Source organism: Meles meles, chromosome 13 (assembly GCF_922984935.1).
Source record: "Meles meles chromosome 13, mMelMel3.1 paternal haplotype, whole genome shotgun sequence".
NCBI lineage: Eukaryota > Metazoa > Chordata > Mammalia > Carnivora > Mustelidae > Meles > Meles meles.
The window spans coordinates 42667112-42673423 of record NC_060078.1 but is presented as its reverse complement, the minus strand read 5'-3'; positions in this window follow the sequence as shown (position 1 = coordinate 42673423).

Sequence of the window (6312 nt, the reverse complement as noted above, 5' to 3'; positions counted from 1 at the left end):
TCCCCGCTGAGCAGAGAGCCCAATGTGGGGCTTGATCCCAGGACCCTGGGGTCATGACCTGAGCTGAAGGCAGAGGCTTTAACCCACTGAGACACCCAGGTGCCCCAATTTATAAGATTCTTATTAATTAAAGCTTATTCTCCTTATAAAGGAAAATACATTTCTGATTGCATTATTTTCTTTTCTCGAGTATGGGGTTTGTATTGTTTCCACAGATGTCAGATATTTTGAAAAAGGAGTGTTACCTGGTCACATCATTGGGAAGATATACTCAGTGTGGGGTGGGGAGAGATTTCATTGCCTGGAAACTAATTAGAAATTTATTGCAATTTTTCAAGCAAAAGGTGTTGAGGGCTGGAATTAAGAGAGTAGAGGGACAGAGAGGGGGTTTATGACAGAGATATATGACTAAGGAGGAATTTACAGGATTTAATGACTGATTGAATATAGCTGATAAGGATGAGGGAGGCACCCAGGGTAATCCATGTATTCTGAATTGAGTGAAATTGGGTGGATAATTATACCATTACTTTAGAGATCGGATAGAGAAAGAGATACAGATGTGGGAGAAGTAGGTAAGTAAAATTTGGTATTGAGAGAGGGAAATTGAAGGACTCCACGAAAATCTACGTTTTTGCTTCTTTTCCTGCTTCTATTCTTGCAAGGACCTGCACTCCCACCCCACTTTACATATGCCTCGTAATATCCTCCTCGTAAGGGACAAGGAGTTAATGATTTCTTTAGAATAGATAACATCTAAGGAAGGACAAGGTGACAATAGCTGGACAGAGCAATTACATGGATATTCCAGACCACAGTGCTAGACATCTAGAAGCCAAGGCCCCCTGACTCCAAGGAACAACACCTGGGCCCTCATTTTGTTCTAACCAGTTCCTGGATGCCTAAGGGGACATGTATACCAGACCACCCTCCTCAGTTAAAACCCCCAGACCCTGAACAAAGAAAGACAAGACTCATAGTCCTTTCCTTCCCAGACATTCCTTCCCAGTCTCTCAGACGTTCCCTCTCTATCTGCTTGCTCTGTATCTTTCATAAACTCTACTCTCACTTCCTGCTGGCTCGCAATTAATTTCCATCCTATGGGAAGCCAGGGACCCTCTTGGCTGGTCCTGCAGGACCCCCTCTAGATCCCTGGACCCTGCCTGCAAGCATCAATATGAAGTGTTAAACTCCAAGTTCTCAGCTTCTAAGGCCTTGGAACATAGGACAGAAACCAGAAAAAGACGTGAGTCATGAATCTTAATGCTGTATATCCACCACTATTTTTACTGAAGCCTGCTGACTGGTTCCTTATTCTCCACCTGCTGGCTAAATGAAAACTGCTGGGTTGTAGAGGAGAAAAATCAGATTCAAGGAATGAAGAAAAAAGAATTTCTTTTTTTTTTTTTTTTTTTTTTTTGGTTACAAAGATTTGAGAGGACTGTGGAGATGTTTTCCCCCTGCCCCACTAAACTTTTCGATCAGGAGACGTGGGGTAGGTGAAAGAAAGTTGGAAGGGGAGTTTGTGAAGGTTTTACCATTGCCCTCCCCAATGTGCTCACTGTGTCTCCATACAAAGGAAAGGTGCTTCTCCCTGAAAGTTTGGTAATGCTTGTGAACATGGAGGGGCTAACTGGTAGCTGCTTTTCATATGGTGTTTGTTATGTAGCAGAAAACAAAGCAGGTGGGAAGGAGTCAAGATCTTCCCCTCCTTGTTTTTTCTTGGATTTCAAATTTGCCATGTCAGATTCCTAGAATTCTTGAGACCTGGATAAACCCAAGAATGTAGCTGTGAGTGTGGCTAGCTTGTTTGCACCCTTTAAGACACTGTTCATTAGTGAGGCAGTCCCTTTCCAGAAATGTGGTCAGATGGGCACCAACAGATCATGGTGGGTGCTACACAACAGAGCCAGCATCTCTCTGTCTGAGTAAGAGATCCAACTGTGCCAACCTCAACTGAAGAAAAATGAAGCCATAGCTAAGAAGGAACTGCTCCCTCTGGGCTCTGCTGGAAGGATTACCTGGAAGCAGGTACATTGACCAGAAAATAGAGTGGAGGAATAGAAAGCAGGCCACACCTGTTTCTTCTTCTTGTTTAATGTAATGTTTCTCAGCCATAAGGGGCCCAGGAGAGGTGAAGTCTTTGAACTGGAACGTGACTGATAGTGAGATGTCCTAAATCTAACTAATAAATTGTCAGACTGTCCTGAGCCTACCAGAATGGAATAGATAAGCTATGTGCTTTAGGCTGACTGGTGGCTCGAAAGCAACACTGATTCCAGATTAGGGAAGAATGTAGTTCATTTTCATACTCATTTTACTGGCAGAGTAATTTCGCTCACATGTGAAATTTAAGAAACAAAACAAATGAGCAAAGAAAAAGTGAGAGAGAGAGAGAGAGAGAGAAACTAGGAAAAGACTTAACTATAGAGGAAAAACTAATGGTTACCAGAGGGGAGATCGGTGGGGGGACTGGTGAAATAGAAGGTGGAGATTGAGGAGTGCACTAGTAATGAGCACACGTGGTGTATGGAATTCTTGAATCACTACATCATACACTTGAAACTAATATAGCACTGTATGTTAGCTATACTGGGATTTAAAAAAGATACTATATTTGGAACTTCAGGCATACTTGACATCACCACCTGATTAAATTTATGATAATTAAGAGTCATTTCGAAGATGTAGAAGACTTTCACACCAGCTATTTTGGCAGGTTAAATGGAGATATGAAGAAATTACCACCCTTGGATCTTACAGATCTTTGGGAATGACATTATTCCTGCATTTCTTTGGGAATGCATATTGCTTTTTGTTTACTATTTTGGTGAGGAGTATTCCAGGGGCTTCCGCTTGACCCTTCCTTCCATAATTTGTGTGAGGAGGAAAGCAAGTGTAGATTCTTCCAGTTATAAGTAATCTCTTCACTGTATGGTTCAGTTCTCGGGAAATAACTGCAGGATATATCTATAGACCTGTTGGACTTACTGTAAGACAGACTCGCTAAGATTCTACATAGCACCTGACCTCCGTAAGTCCTCATGCTTAACAGTGGATCACAATAATGTTGTGATTCATCAGGGATTAGCGACACTTCAGAGGCGGTATCTAATAAGCTGCAGAATGGCTGGGTAATTTTGTTTCTCTTGTAAATGGTCGTAGATCTCTCCAAAGAAGACGTGGAAGGAGAGTCGTAGTCCATGCTTATGGCTGTATTTCAAGATGCTTCTTCAGAGGGACTTAGTCTCCCATTCAAACAAAGATTTCTGAGTCGGTTTACTGGTTTTGGTCCAGGAACTAGGCAAGAAGCACTGAATCTCCACTAAGGCAACTTCAATCTGTTGTCCACTTATCAGACCAAGACATTTTCTGTTTATATATTATGAAACAACACTTCATTAGGCTACTTATTTATTTCATTTCCAGGGACTGAATGGTCCATTTTATTAGTCACATTTGTCCACATGGCGCTACTCTGAGTACTACTCTGTCTTTGTTTTTTTTTTTTAATAGCAATTATTACCATTGTTACCTAATTGCTAAGGATAAAAATCTGGCCTCTAGTGCACTGGGATTTCATCATTCCCATTGAGATCAGGGAGCACAATTCCATGTTGACATCACAAAATTGTCATCTCTAACCTGCAGAGGACAGCCGCCGTGGGAGTTCTGAGGATGTTGGGTATCCTCTTACCAAAGCACTTTCTGTGAGTAGGGCTAAGTGGTGGTTCAGCAGTTGCACATAATGGATATACTCCAATGTTCTTCTTTCCCCTAGTCTTCAGATTCCTTTATAGCAGTGCTTCTCAAAGTGTAGTCCCAGGTCCCAGTGCTGGCAGCAGTGGCATACTCCCTGGGGTTGTTAGAAATGCAAATTCAAGGACACCCTCAACCTACTGGATCAGAATTTTTGGGTATGAGGTCCAGGAAACTATTTAAGCACATCTCCATGGGATATTGATGCATGTAAAAATGTAAGAAAATCACTGTTCTACAGCATGCCACAGAAATTTTGGCATCTCAAACTCATAGACTATAGGCTGTTGTTGTGTCTAAGCCTCAGTCTTAGTCCACCACTAAACTTTATAGTTTAGAAAACTATAAAGGCACTTTCATAAGCTTACATTAACACATTTAAATCCCCAATTCTGGGGGCGCCTGGTTGGCTCAGTCAGTGAGCATACAATTCTTGATCTCAGGGTTGTAAATTCAAGCCCCATATTGGGTGTAGAGATTACTTAATAAAAGCTTTTAAAAAATCCCAAATTCCAGCAAGTGCATCTATATTGAAACTCAAAACATATATTTAATTTTCCTTAATATAATACCCTTGGGGTCCACATCCGTATATGCTAACTGGACTCCTGATGATACTAGTTGGTGATATCTCATTACTCCTTTTGGTATATGATATGTCTCTCCAGGAGCAGAAGTTATACTGCTCTGTCAGGACTATGCTGAAATCTAACTTTTATTTTAGGTCCAGAGCCAATGAGGGGCAGCATGGGTGATGAGATCCTGCAACTCTAGTGAGTCAAGCGCTTCAGGAGTAGTTGTTGAATAGTACTGTTAAAAAAATTATTCTTATTAACATGTAATGTATTATTTGCTTACACATTTCACAGCACTCACCATAGCACATACTCTCCCCAATGTCCATAATCCCATCACCCTATCCCTACCCCCCACTCCCCAGCAAGCCTCAGTTTGTTTTGTGAGATTGAGTCTCTTATAGTTTATCTCCCTCCCAATCCCATCTTGTTTCATTTTTTCCTTCCCTGCCCCACATAATACCCCACCTTGTCTCTCTAATTCCTCATATCAGAGAGATATGATAATTGTCTTTCTCTGATTGACTTATTTCACTCAGCATAATACCTGCTAGTTCCATCCATGTCATTGCAAATGGCAAGATTTCATTTCTTTTGATGGCTGCATAGTATTCCATTGTATGTATATACCACATCTTTATCTCTTCATCTGTTGATGGACATTTAGGTTCTTTCCATAGTTTGGCTATTGTGGACATTGCTGCTATAAACATTCAGGTGCATGTGCCCCTTTGGATCACTACATTTTTATGGTAAGTACCCAGTAGTGCAATTGCTGAATTGTAGTGTAGCTCTATTTTCAACTTTTTGAGGAACCTCTATGCTGTTTTCCAGAGTGGCTGAACCAGCTTGCATTCCCATCAACAGTGTAGGAGGGTTTCCCTTTCTCCACATCCTCACCAATATCTGTCATTTCCTGCTTGTTAATTTTAGCCATTCTGACTGGTGTGAGGCAGTATCTCTTGGAGGTTTCGATTTGTATATCCCTGATGCTAAGTGATGTTGAGCACTTTTTCATGTGTCTGTTGGCCATCTGGATGTCTTCTTTGCAGAAATGTCTGTTCATGTCTCCTGCCCATTTCTTGATTGGATTATTTGTTCTTTGAGTGTTGAGTTTGATAAGTTCTTTATAGATTTTTGACACTAGCCCATTAACTGATATGTCATTTGTAGATATCTTCTCCCATTCTGTCAGTTGTCTTTTGGTTTTGTTGACTGTTTCCTTTGCTGTGCAAGAGCTTTTGATCTTGATGAAGTCCTAATGTTCATTTTTGCCCTTGCTTCCCTTGCCTTTGGTAATTTTTTAGGAAGAAGTTGTTATGGCTGAGGTTGAAGAGGTTGCTGCCTGTGTTCTCGAAGATTTTGATGGAATTCTGTCTCACATTGAGATCTTTCATCCATTTTCAGTCTATTTTTGTCTGTAGGGTAAGGAAATGGTCCAGTTTCATTTTTCTGCATGTGACTGTCCAATTTTCCCAATACCACTTGTTGAAGAGACTGCCTTTTTTCCAGTGGACATTCTTACCTGCTTTGTCAAAGATTAGTTGACCATAGAGTTGAGGGTCTATTTCTGGGCTCTCTATTCTGTTCCATTGATCTACGTGTCTGTTTTTGTGCCAGTACCATACTGTTTTGATGAGTATAGCTTTGTAATAGAGCTTGAAGTCTGGAATTGTGATGCCACCAACTTTGGCTTTCTTTTTCAACATTCTTCTGGCTATTCAGGGTCTTTTCTGGTTCCATATAAATTTTAGGATTATTTGTTCCATTTCTTTGAAAAAATGGATGGTATTTTGATAGGGATTGCATAAAATGTGTAGATTGCTTTAGGTAGCATAGACATTTTCACAGTATTTGTTCTTCCAATCCATGAGCATGGAACATTTTTTTATTTCTTTGTGTCTTCCTCCATTTCTTTCATGAGTACTTTATAGTTTTCTGAGTACAGATTCTTTGCCTCTTTGGTTAGGTTTATTCC